General features: G+C 37.7%; 1 protein-coding gene across 4 annotated transcripts in view; it reads left to right on the top strand.

The window, feature by feature from the left end:
* Positions 1–14,347, top strand: part of LOC124634317 — a 64,681-nt gene that overhangs the window by 5,232 nt on the left and 45,102 nt on the right. Inside the window, exon 1 of one of the 4 annotated variants that reach the window (XM_047169850.1) lies at positions 11,209–11,537. The exons of 1 other annotated variant lie outside the window; for it this stretch is intronic. The gene's annotated coding sequence lies outside the window, so the exon portion shown is untranslated. Of the gene's footprint in view, positions 1–11,208; positions 11,538–14,347 lie in introns of those variants that run through there. 2 more of the 4 variants (XM_047169849.1, XM_047169848.1) reach the window with 2 other exon arrangements.

The following is a 14,347-nucleotide window of genomic DNA, read 5'->3' as shown; positions in this document are numbered from 1 at the left end:
TTTTGAATGGTAGGTTTATTTGTGTGGTTTGATTGTTATTGTTGATAGGTCAGACGATTTTTATACATTGGTGTACTTAGTAGCTTTTTGAACCTGTGGCTTGCTCTTTAGTCTTAGAGTTAAAGAATGTTTAATCCAACCTACGCTATGTTCTTGGAATGTTTATAAACTACGCCCACTTGTATCTTAGAAGTGTTTCCAAACATTTGTAACTTAATAAGTCTTATACAGCAGTATAGAGCGATAGATGCAATATAAAATCCTGTAAAATAGCCTCGATGTAGTGGCATTACGTAAATGGACGGCGCACCCCGGTCTGTCAATCCTGCTACATGTATGTACTTGGTAAATATTTTATTTCTGCATGTAGTCCTTTTGTAGCTTTTTTATGTCGATAGTGAAAGAAAATCGAAGACAGAAAGTGTGTCTTTCTTCTTGGTTGGATTTACAGAGACTGACTAGACTTAAATTCAACTATCAGATAATTGTTGTAGAAAGGTTAGGTTTTTACGTTCCCTTTAATTACACATACTAATTAAACAATTCCATGTCAATTATCATTCCTAAAACAATTCAAACAAACATCGCATTTAAAGGACACCCCACTGTGTCGAAATAACAAATCCCATGTTTTTGTACTAAATTAATATTAGGATGTCTGCACATAGCTTTGGGGTGCAAAGGGATCGTGCAGCAAAGGGGAAATGTTCGTGCAATCGTGTTGAACCCTGCCTTATGCTTTAGGGCTATATTTTTTCGATGAGGAATGAAGGTACTTAATCTTTTCTGCAAATTGGAAATGTCAGCTTAGGCTCGTAACGTTTTAATAAATGAAGAAAGAACTATAAATGCGTTTATATTGAGATTTTATATAAAAGTGTATCTCATTTGTAACGTTTTTATGAAACTTGTGACTTATGTTACAGACGAATATAATGGCGAAGTTATCTTTTTAGAGGCATACTATTCGCTACTTCCTCGATTTCACTTGTGCCTCTGATGAAAAACTTATTTTTCATTTACTATATAGATTTCAATGTTGACACAGCAATATCATGCTTGAATAGCGTTATTTTCCTACGATTCTGTATTTTCCTTTCTTCCTTTAATCTCAACCTACTATAAATCTCACCCTTCCGCATTCTATGTAATACTAGCCCCCATACCCCCGTATCCTTTCTTTACTATGGAATAGTGAACCTGCTAACACACAATCAATGGTTCCCATATATCAATAGGGGTGCTAATGATGGGATCGATTCACGTTGATGTAGGTACGACTGATAGCTTTGTTGGGGATCGGAATATGTGGTGTGTTTTGGCATTAGAGTAGTTTTCCTTTGAAATGGTATGGGGAGAGTTATAGAAAAGCGATTTTGGAAGTGAGTTCTTGGCGATTTAAATGAGGACTGATGTAGCATAACAGCATAATTGCAGATCATGTTACCTTTCAGAAAAATCATAATTGAATGTAGATATTCTTTTTATGAAACCTCTTGTCTGTATGTAACAAAATTCATGCTCAAACCTATCATAAAAGTTACAAGTCATGCTCCACTGTAACAATCACAAATTACCTAACCAAACATCACCATGAAATATTAAATCTCTCTGCCAACACATTACCCCTAAAAGTCATTTAGCCCCATCATTAATATTTAATTTCCCACAAACTGTAGCGCTATTCAAATAACTGAGTTATCTCCCAAAATACTGGGAGAGGAAAATTGCAGCGCGTAGCAATAGGGAGGGAAATCTAATCTCCGTGCAATAAGTTGTAATCCCCTACAGAGGGAAGACCTCCGGAAGAGAGAGACGGTTGGGACTTTCGTCTTGCAAGAATGATTACTGTCTTGGCGTTTAAACGGTAATGGATTTCAAGTAAGCGAATGTAAGTCGCTTTTTGGGGGCAGAAGTGTTGCTTGTTACAAGAAATATATCGAATACGACTTCTGAAAATAGACTGGGCTATTTTTCAATTTTGTTATGCTTATGAATTACTTAGAGGTTTGTGATCTCATCCCTGGTCTGTAGCATGTTTTACATTGTCAATTTAAACAAACATTTCATTTTAACAACTTTATTCCTTAGCTCTCAAGCAAGAGAGGGTACGAACATCTTTATTTCTCACATTTGTCCTGTTAACCGTACGGTTTAGCGAGATCCCGTCGGGTCCCTACACATTTATCAAAAGCAACACTACACAACCTATGTATTCACGTGCGAGCCAACCGTGCGGCTTCCGACGTGGCCACCTACCTTTATACCAGTAAAGCTGGGATATAATGTCCTTATTTTTTTGAGAAAATTATAATTATGCGTAGGATCATCATCTGCCTAATCTTTTCCCAATTGTGGTCTTGTCTAAGCGTATACAGCTGAATGGCAACATTTAAAAACACTGCCTGTCGAGACACCTCAAGGCAATAAAACTGATTGTCAGGCTTTCTGGCTCATGACTACCTGTGACGACTTCCAAAGATGTGCTATGTTATAAATCTAAAAGAAACGGTCAGCTGCTATATCTCCAAATACGGGAAATAATTGTCAAATAATTGCAAGCTCACTGCAGCAGAACTATTTTCCAGTAGAAAACTTGTTCGTTTTTCAGTCGTTCCAACTTTTCAATTTGCACAGTTTTCAGATGACTGAACAAGTTACACGTGCGACCTAGATCTGGAGTTTGTCCATTTCCATCTGAGTCGTAAATAAACATTTTAGCTTATGTAACTAATGTAACCTTAGTTTACGTCACAAATGTAATTTTATTTAGATGGTGAGATAACTACGTTACTAACTATCAGTAGGTAAATATACCTCCACCATTTACGGCTGATTTCAATGACCTATTAGTTAATGTGCCTACTGGAAATAGGAATCAAACAACTTGTTTGAGGCTAATGTCAAAATTCATAAACAAATTGGCAGGTTATGGAAATCCAGCAACAATCAAACAACGATTTGATATAATCAAGTGACATCCTTAAAAACCTGTAGCAACTTGTTACCGTTAAATTGTCTCCTGATCGCCTAAAGTTAACTTTAAGCGGATAATGCGATAGCCACGCTTGACAGAGTGATTACCGATCGACCTTTCAGCAACTAGATCTAATCCTCTTATAAGTCTCTATTTGGTAACACCGGCTTTTCAATCAGACGACTTAAAACAAGCCTTTTTGGGTTTTGTTACAAATCAACGAACTTATTTTGTATTGCCTTAATGTGTAATGCACCAGTCTAATCCTCAGATTTTTTGATAAGTTTCTTGATATTTTCATCCCAGAAAATTGAAAATACATATTGTATTGAGTTTTCTTAGTGGTCTCATGTGTTCTGAGCTTTACAGCTCAGCTTGTGGTAATTAGAAATGGCGCTGGTGTATTGAAGCTCGAAGTTACGTACTTGTCGAAGTATTCATCCAAAGAGAAGGTGCTAATTAAATTGATTGGATGAATACACGCTAGCTTGTCAGGTGTTTTAATTAAACTTGCTTCCAGTTTGTACAGGTTTGATGAACCACCGTTCTCCTTTGCCTTATGATGCAATTTACCTACTTCTTGATAAAATTTTGCGAAGTACTCTATTAAAAATACAAGTTGAAATAAAATTCCACCTGGGGAGCTTTGAATTTTAAAATACAACCCACAAAATGGCCCTTCACGCTACGAAGGAGTGCCGTAACAAATTCCCTAACACACTTGCCTCGATTAAACCCTACATAGTGATTATAAATGAAAGACAAGCAGTTCCTTTATGCAAAGCGTCCTTATTACAAGCCGGACAGCCACTCCTACGCCTCAAATAGTTCTCACACCCACATAACTTGCAAAGTCTATAACTTATGCAGACCACAACGTTTTAACACCAAACACAGAATTGCTTCCGTTCCTAATATTTTTGCTCTGTCAACTTCTGTTTGCCTGGTGGCTTGTCGCTTACTTTAATAGCTTTCACCGTCTGCTCTTCGATAGCAATTTAAGTTATCGATGTCTGGAACGTGAATTTTAATCTGTTTAGTTTGTTGGAATTTGAATCGTATAGTCTTAAGTGATTGAAGCTGTTGGTAATGTTGGTATTCCAATTCTGTAAATGGAGTTTTTTTGAACAGAAACATTTTTGCATATTGAAGGAGAAGCCTGTTTTTTTCCAATTTTTTTTTAACTTTGTTGCAACCTGCAACTGGGCCAGATACGACCTGGAATCAGCTTCTATCATCTGCGAGTTTCTCAAGGAGCAATGTACCTCGAATTTTTAGTAGGTATTTATTTGCACGTTTCGTGACACTCGCTCATTGCATCACGTCAGTTTAATCTTTAATCTAAAATAGTTAGCCTCATCAAAGTGACTTCTAAATGCTGCAACTCATTTAAACATTTTTCATACCGTCATACACGTCTCCCGTCGCAAATCCCATCAAATATTCACATGGCAACATTTTACGGCAAGTCGCGAAACACTGGGGCCAAGCTTCCGTTCCTAATATTTTGTTCTGCGACGTCAGAAATTGTTTATGCACAGCATGTCGCTTCCTTCGGGGTACGTGCAGTGAATTTATTTACTTTGTGACGTATCATCGCACTTATGTTCTTTGTATTTGCCTTTGCAAACTCCATGGTGCATGCTTTACCAGAGTCCTTTCAATTTTTCTTGTCCTCTGCCCATCATTAATTAATATCTTGACCCCCACTAGTCATTGTCTAGTGTATTGTTGTAAAAAAGTTATTCCTATAATGTTAATCCCACACAATTTTCTCTTATCGTGTCTACCAGTCCCGGATGAAAGATTGACATTTTAGTCCCAAAAGTGGGCGGCATGTCAAACCTAAAAGTTTCACTGGAGTGCTCAACAAAAATAAATAATTACTCTAATGGAAACTGACTTGTAGGCGGGAAAAGAAGAACAAAAGCACCTGTAATATTAAAGAGTATAACCCTACTTAACTTATGAACTTTATAGACAAAGAACTTACATTACTTATTATTCTCTACGACCAGAAGTCTGCAACTTCTAATTAAGATAAGCCACTGAAGCTCTCCGGCGTTCTTTCATTCGTGTAAATTAACAGCAACAATCACAAAATGTGCTCGGTTCAGCCATACAATAATCTTTCCTCCTTATTGTTCGGAAATCCAATAGAATTGAATTAATATGGCTTGTGTTACAAACTGATTTTGTTGGTTTCCCTTTGTGCAATATTGTTATAATTTATCCTTTGATTTATTGTTTTGATTCTATTGGTTTGTTATTTATTTTATAGCTTTCTAAGTTAACTCTTATTTATTACAATTCATCAACATTATACAAAACACTAGCTTCTGCCAGCGGTTTCACCCGCATCCCGTGGGAACTACTTCCCGTACCAGGATAAAAAGTAGCCTATAGCCTTCCTCGATAAATGGGCTATCTAACACTGAAAGAAATTTTCAAATCGGACCAGTAGTTCCTGGTATTAGCGCGTTCAAACAAACAAACAAACTCTTCAGCTTTATAATATTAGTATAGATGATCATTAAGTAAACTATCTGAAACACACAAAGCAAAACTAGCTACAGCATTTCATAAAACAATTGACGTCTAGACAATAGCGGTTCCCCAATCCAAATTAACTAATCCTTCCTAAACCGCAGTCAAATAACAAATCCAAACAGTTAAAGGCCATTCCAATCCCAATACTAATGTAAACAATAGACTATCCTTCTCTAATTACAATTAGTGTGAAAGCGAGCTACCTTGGGCTTATTGATTGGACAATCCGGCTCACGTGGATGCTGTGGCTGATCGAGTCACGTGGACTAAGGGGATGGGGGTTGTGGCCAAACAGTAGGATGGAAAATTCTCAGAATCTTACCAAATAGACCCATGTTTTGAATACTAGGGATGATTAATAAGCACCCTGAATGCAGAAATTAAAACCTTTGAAGGCAAGATTGAAAGGAATGCTCGACAAACCTCAATTAAGCTTTTACAGGCCACAGTTCACTGAAAAAATACAAAATGGTAGTTCTCTAATTGAAAATGACGTAGTTGATGAATATGCAAACAACATATGACCCAAAGGAGTAATAGAACATATCCGGATGGTTATATTGGCGTGATAACAAAGTGAGTTTAATGAAAGCACCCGGTAACAGCCTTCTGAGCGAAACAACGCCCACCCTGGCGTTTATACCCCCATTCAAGTTCACTGCGACCGCACCTCATCCCTAGTGTTTCCCCAGATTTTATCGCCAAACTAATTTCCACTTTATGCGTTCAACATAAGCCCGATTACTGAACGCGCGTCGTAACTTCTTGCGACGTTTCAAAAGTGAACGGCACGCGTTTGTCGAATAATAGTGGGATGGTGAAATTACAACTTTATGTGGGTGGACTGTAGGTTGGTATTGGGTCGTCTGTCGCGCGCACTTACGCAGCCTCCCCTAGGGTTGGCACGGTCGATCCTTGCAGTCGCGTCGCCGGCGTTGTCCGGACGTGTCCCGGCGCTGAACACTTTTATTTTCATAATTAATCAACAGTAACAAAACAATCCACTCTCTCCTTCCTCGTGGAAGGAAATATGTTGGATTTGAATATAACAAAATTATTTCGCGTTTTTAACTCGCGCAGTTAATTTCGTAGAGAATCAATTTTTTTAGTATTTTTTTCGTGGTGACGATGAAAACTTGAATAGTGAGAACTGCCGTGGAAGTTATGTACAAAGGATGTGATGTGTTTAGTGCTAAAAGAAAATTTAATAAATCACAGTGACATCGGTGGTGTTCGCGAATTTTCTGCAATATATTCGAGCTTAGTTTAACAGGCTTAGTCGTTAGGGAAACAGTATTATTTTTTATTGAGGAGTCTTTTACAAAGAGGTATTGTTTGGTGATTTTAATGTATTGGATATCGTCCTGTGTCCGCTTGTAGTTAGGACCGCATTATGTGACAATGCTTTTGTCTTTGTGAGACAAATACGCTTCGGTACTGCAAATGACTACAATAGTTTGCAGGATGACAATTTGATGCACTAAATTGATTGTGTACAATTCAATTTGCCTAGATCTGAACACAGTAAAATCACTTCAAATCCTGTTATGAAACGCTTGCAGTGAATAATTTTCTGAATTGAAACACAAAATAGAGTCGAATCGCACAAAGGTTTAACCGCTAGCCGAAGATTGATAGCGTCAGTAATAGATTCAGCAGAAAGTTCGCGTTATAAATAGCTGACGTAATCACTGTCTAATCGCATTGTCAAGATATGACGTCACAGACATTATTTTGATAAACAGACGACTAACGGTGGATGGTACAGCACTCAGCACGACATTGGCAATGCCTACATTTTGGTATGAGCAAATATTTGTCCTAGACATGCACTGGGTTTTGTGTAAACTTGTCATTTTTGTACAACGGTAGATTTTGAAAAACGTGTGATTCACAGATAAGTCATAATATAAAAGTCTCACAAACATTGTGTTAATCCATAGTTATTTCAATCTTTAAGTTGAATAATGTTTTACGTATAGTCATCAACATTCCTAACAGTATTACGATAGGTGTACTTTCTAATATAAACATTTTCCATTTCATGAATGGTTCCAGCAATCTTACTAGATTATCAGATACTGTACGAGTACAAGTAGTGGCGTTACATAACTCGCACGATGCAGCCGGCACCCTACACGATTCGTCGGTTTCACCAAATTAAATTGTTATAATTTTCCTTTTCAAATTCTGACACTTGCACCGTCACGCCCTTTTCACATATGAGTGATTAACTTAAATCTCTATGTTCGTTAACTAATGATTAAAGTATTTACAGGCTTCAAGGTTTCCGTAGGCGATTTGATGCAAGTAAATGGAATGTAGGCAGGTCTTAGCCTAATGAATGATTCATCATTTACCATCTATAGTTCATCCTTCACCAAGCCAACGACAACAATGCGTGTTCATGTCTCATTTAAAGTTACATAGATTAGATTGTCAGAACAACCATGTTTTTCTTTTTTTTTAATAGTGATGCATGAGACATGACCCATCTGCACGCCCTAAGGTCACAGTCATCCGTAACTGAATATCTCACGCAAAGTTTATTTGATGAGGAAGCTCCATCTAATTTAGCCCACTTAAATCTATGTGAAAACCACTGATCACTTTTGATCCGTCGAATGTTCGACAAGAAACGATCTCAACTGTTAGAAATGTCTGCCTATCTAAAATTTTACTGCCTTGTCCTTCCGTTGCTTACATAAACTTCGACGCATCCTTCGCTACCCAATAAATATCGTAGCCTATAAAAACCAGCTTGTTGAACACATCCCCAGGTTTGTCAATACGAGACTGTTTACCGACGCAATGCGCAAGTCTGCCCGCGACCCTGGCTAGGAGCCAGAATATCAGCTGATTTGGACTCCGGGTGCCATGATGGAATTTTTATATCCATTGTGGTGTGATCGGAATTTTTCTGCTGGTATTACTGTCGATGTTATATTAATGGGTATTAAAATGACGGTGGGGTATGCTAATTCAATTTTTGTCAGATTATGTCACTTGGTTTGGAGTCATAGTTATTCACATGGATCCAATGTGAGTGTTCAATTTGATCGAAGTGTTCACCTATGTTTTATTTATGCGAACATTTTATTCTTCAACATGTTTCGAATACGTCAAAAGGTTTAATTTTATTAAAGTTCAAAAATTATCACCAATAGGAAGCTGAAAATAATTCATAGTCATTATCATTTCAATTTTCTCCTTTTTCAGCCGCCATAATTGCGATCGAAGCACTATTTTCACCGGGCGACTTTCTAGAAAAAGTCGACGCCATTTTATTAACCACTTTAGCTTCCCTTTCCATTTCCTTTATATATTCTCTTAAAGTAGGAATTAACTGCAAATTCGAATAGTCTCTCTATAAATTCTTTGGGTATAAAAGTGCGGTCGTCGCGACGGTATAGTTTTTACTGCAGCTGTAATACTTTACGTGTAATAGCTATTAGTTCAACGCCCCTGGGTGGGCGCGCCTGTGCCTTGTCGTAATTAAAAGTGCCTAATGTCATTATGATCGTCCTTTAAGTTTTTTTCAGTCAGTAACTACTGTCGGCGTTGAAAAATACGCTTGAAGGGTCGATGTTTTCGAAAAGATTCTTTTAAAGTTACATTCTTTCTTCGCTGATTCTTCTTGCAAAATAAATGACTCAACTTGGCTGAAAACATTTAGAATTCATGGCAGTCAAAAAACTTGGCACGATCAAACTTTTATCTAAAAAGTAAACTAATCGTATCATTTTCTTGCCAAAAATCTGAAGATAAGAAACTGGCGAAAACTTCAGACGTTGAAACATAAGCAGATTATAATAAATCTAGTTACGGATTACTTTTAAACAAATTCAGGTGTCTTAAATTGCCGAAGCTTAATTACGGCATAAGGTAATGTATTGTTGCTGGTCTTATCGGTTGCTGATTGACATGCTTCAACCCACCGTTTTTTTTTATCTAGGTCTGTACACTGTACACTAGCTTCCTACTTATAGTATCAGCCTTGGAACATTGGAAGGCATATCTAAAGTTGACATGTACAGTTAATTATGTAACTAATAAATAGGATCTAAACCCAGTCCCTGATCCAAAATTATCGTACCAATCCATTTTATCGATCATCTTTTTTGATTGACCTTCTAAGAACAGTCCTGAATTAGACAAACTTTCTTCCTGTAATATTGCAAATCTTAAAAAACATTTCAAAATATTACCCACCAATGCATTCAAATCCCGATTTCTCACACATACACACCACATACGAGACAGGTATCACATGATGTACGATTACCAATAGCCGGATCATTCAGAGCGTGGCGATGTCGCGCAACCTCGATACGCGAGCCACTTCGCACCTGCACCGCAATCTTGTCTATGGTAATGAGATCCCAGAGATAGGAAGGTTTAACTTCTGTTCTATTTGGACTACCATGGATTGGCAGATTTTTGCTATCTTTGGGTGGTTGCTTTTTAAAACAACGTTCAAATATCAGGGTTTTTAGCTAGTCAGTCAGCCCATGTTAAGAATACAGGCCTTTTCTTGGATTTGCCGTATTTAAGTTTGGGGTATTAATTGTAATCTTGTCGCAATTTCTCTACACAACAAAAACTCCAGTAATTAATCATGTTGCCTTTTTTCTAATGTTCGACACTTGGTTACCAACAATATCATCATCGTCGTCTTAATTACAACACGTCACAAGACAACATCTTACCAATATCATGTTACGTTTCAATTTCATGTAACTGTCATTAGCTACCAATCTGCCACTCACGTACGGAGAAACTACAAATTAATTCTGTATTACAATGTAAATGTTTAATCTAGTCACTACTCTAATAGCGATCGCCGATTGCATATCAATTGCATTCTTCTTTAATTTGTGACCATCGCTTTCTAGTGTTACCTCATGTTACGTGACAGATTAATCATGTTTTTACTACAGATGACAATTATGGAAAAATTTACCATTTACATAGAAGTTCTGATGCTAATTTTAGTTATTATAGTTCGGCCATTCAGAGAATGCGTTCCTGACACGTCGCGATTGAACTGACGACGTAACTTTGCAATGGCGTTGCAGTTACGATAAAAATATTTTTGCTGGTTGTTTACCGTTTTAACAATTGAGGAGCATTAAAACAACATTATTATATCAATAATCAATGAATGTTATTACGTCGTCAGTTCAATCGCGACGTGTCAGGAACGCATTCTCTGAATGGCCGAACTTTAATTATTGTTATTAAATTGTTGTTGTTATTAAATTGGTTGTTGTTGTTATTAAATTGGTTTGACTAGCATTATTCTAATCGTGTGTTCCGTGCACGCATTCTGGTAAGAAATCAATATTGATTTCAGTTTTGAAGTTAAGGAGAAAGGATATTATAGTACCAATCCGTAATATTATCATCCGTGTTGATGTGGGATTACAGTTTCCAAGTAAGCCTCTCACTCAACCCCATCATCTGTTTCTATTTCGATTGAACACTGTACAGATGCACTGGTAAACGAACCCGCGTTAAGTAAACATAATTATATCGGCTGAAACAATATCCCACCATATCGGCTTGCGCATGCGGTTGCATGCACGCACGCTGCGTACGCGCCGCTCCGCGTTCAGTCTGCGCTCCACGCGGCCATTGGGCGCACAACCGCCGCCATTACTTTCTACATTCAAATTTCGAACCGCGTTCGCGAATACGAAATTGTTACTGTGTAATTATTTAGTTTTAATTGGTTTTTATATGTGAACATGGAGAGTGACTAGACTAGTGATTTTAATCATCAGTGTTTTTTTTGTTTTAACTTTTTGCAAACAAAGCCCGCAGGGTTTAATTGAATCGTAAACGGGCAGAAATCGCAACATTATCGGCGGAATGCGTAGAAATCGTTCTGCATGAACGGTCCAATCGAAGACCTATCATGGAGGTAACCATCGGATAGTGAACTAGTGTACCTTCGGTGATTTCAGGCATCACTGGCTATTGTTTTATGGCTGATGCGTCGGTAGCCGTTAGTACGCTCCTCTATATTTTTTACCACGCACTGGTGTTTACTAACTGTGGTCCACCGGTCCATCTTAAAATATTAATGTTTAACACTCATTGAATCATTAGAACTCTCATTCAACGTAGCGAACACTTAAAATCCCACAAAAGGGAGCATCACGGATATTCACGGCATTTTTCTAACAAGGAAAAGCACTTTATAGAATGAAGACATCTCGAATACGAGTTTAACTACCGGATGTTTACCGTGGGGGTGCATCTTGACGTGCCACCTTCCAGTTACGGTCACCTTGTACCCTAACACACTAACAATAGGGAGTATAATTCAGTAGCGAAGTGTTTATAGTACATCAGTCTTCTCACTTCTAAATCCGTATTTCAGGAGCTGGATATTCGGTAGTTAGGATCTAAATTTATGTTTCGTTCCGAAGTATTAATGAGTCCCTTAGTGTGGGTGGTAGCCATGAAGACGATGTTTTGAATGCAAGCGATGATTAATTTATTGATTTATGATATGAATAGCCTGTGAACGGCTTGGTTCAGTAATATTTTAACAGCTCAAAATATATTATGAATTGCTTACCGTAAATTACATTAAAATTATCAACAAAAAAGTGTTCGTAGAGACCCCATTATGCGGTTGATTGATCAATTTTCCTCAGTTATTCTCGGACAGCTTCCGATACAGTAATAAGCCCTACAAACCACATTATGTAAATAAATCATCGAATGTTTGTTAAACATCACTAATTATTGGTTTGTTTTCAAAACATGCAATTATATGCCGACAACATGGTACAATGTGTTAAGCTTAAAGCTTGTGGCACATTATAGCAGCACGGCAACAGCACGGCTGCAGCACGGCGTCGCCTCGAATTAAGACTACGGCGAGCGGACAGCGCGCCAACCACGCGCTGTCCGCTCGCCGTCGGCGCGCCGTCCGCTCGCCGTCGGCGTGCCGTCCGCTCGCCGTCGGCGCGCCGTCCGCGCGCCGGCCGCGAGGTGTAAGCTTGCTGTCACCGCAAACTCAATATTATTTTAAGACGATTATGATTGATGTTATGATTGAACACGACGTAATGACGTTGTTTCGCTGCCGGCTCGGAGTCGGCGGGCAATTAGCACGCCGTCGGCGCGCTGTACGCATGAGGACCGCTCGCTTGCAGCACGCGGGCGGCGAGTCGAGTTGTGTGGAAGCGGCAAGCACGCTGACTGCTCGCCGTTGGCTTTTTCATATTGACATTACGAAATATATTATAATATACACGATTTAATGCTCTAAATTGAATGACAACTTAAATGCTGGTGTGGAGCCGAGCTGTTGCGGTGCTGCTGTAATGTGCCACGTCCTTTATACTTAACGATGTTGAAATGACCGACCTTCAAACTTCACTTCTGCCCACGAGTCCGCCTAAGATGGAACACATTATGAGAACATTAGGACTGAATCACTGTCTTGAATGCTAAACTAAAGAATATATCAAACAATGATGTACAATGGACGTCAATCATCTTGAAGATATGTTTTATCCTTAACCTGTCCTTATGGGTGACCAAGCTGACATAACGTGAAGCAGGAAAAATGAATTAGCGAATACTTTCTTAATAACATCCAAATCACGACATGACAGGGGTAGAGGCAACAAAGATAAAACTAAAGCTAAAGTATCACAGCATAATAAAAAATAATATGAACAATCTACAAACAAAAACGATTGCGATTCCTCCATTCTTTCAACTAAACGGCGTCAGAAAGTGAACGCAGACCCAAAACCTTTGACACAGATAGAAAATTATATCCATTACACGAAGTGGCTAATAAATTTCCACCAGTGAGCTTCGAGGTCACTATCTACTCGGAACTTAATGGATAATACCGGACTGTAAATATTTTCACTATGACTGATATGAATGAAAACAATTTGGCAATACGATAAGGTGTTTCCTAAACAATGTGTAAAGTGTTTGGACAATCTTGTTTAATGTTATCTTTCTATAATTAATCTGATATAACTGTAATTATTTATAGTTCTCTATAATTCCTGCGTTATTATTATTCATTTGTTCTCTATTGCAAAACCAGGAATTACCTCCCGTTATTCAGTCTTCTTATGCATATTACTTTCTAGCTAGAAATAATTATTTTTGCCTCATATTCTTTTGTCTAAAGTTTCTAACGTATGTTCTTTTTGTTGCAATCCAGTCTTTCTACTACTTTCAGTAATTACAATTATTTTATTCTTATTTACATTTATATCGTGCATTCTAACATCTATTAGAGCATAGAGCCTACTTGCATCACGATCAGAGTTTCTCAACTTGTATGATTCTCAGTATTACTGTTTATGGTGCATGTGCAATATTAATGTGTAATCAGCGTCATTTAGTGCAGCGATTGTGAGAGCTCTTGCAAAAAATACTTGATTTATTCTTTGAGGACATTCGATTACGCGTGGCCAACTGATTCTACGGTATTTGTTGGTCAGTTATGAAATTTTTATACATGTATAAGTTCAGCTTCATATAAGTATGTTATATTATAGTAGTAGTGTTTTTCATTATTATCTATCTTCTCATCAATATTAATATCCATGTTCATTGCGTTGATTATTTTCATTATCAGTGTATATTGTGATGTTATTGCTTTAGTCGTGTGAAAGTTTTGATGGGATCACACATCATCCTCATAATATCTTTGTCCTTAATAGCATGTCCTATGTTAATGTTCTAAGCTATTTCTATTATTAATTACTTCTTTTTCTTCTATAATAATGATGTGAGTCATCATTTTCACCGTTGTCAGATTCGGTATAT

Source organism: Helicoverpa zea, chromosome 11 (assembly GCF_022581195.2).
Source record: "Helicoverpa zea isolate HzStark_Cry1AcR chromosome 11, ilHelZeax1.1, whole genome shotgun sequence".
NCBI lineage: Eukaryota > Metazoa > Arthropoda > Insecta > Lepidoptera > Noctuidae > Helicoverpa > Helicoverpa zea.
The sequence above is the reverse complement of the archived record's forward strand: the minus strand, read 5'-3'. Positions and strand labels throughout refer to the sequence as shown.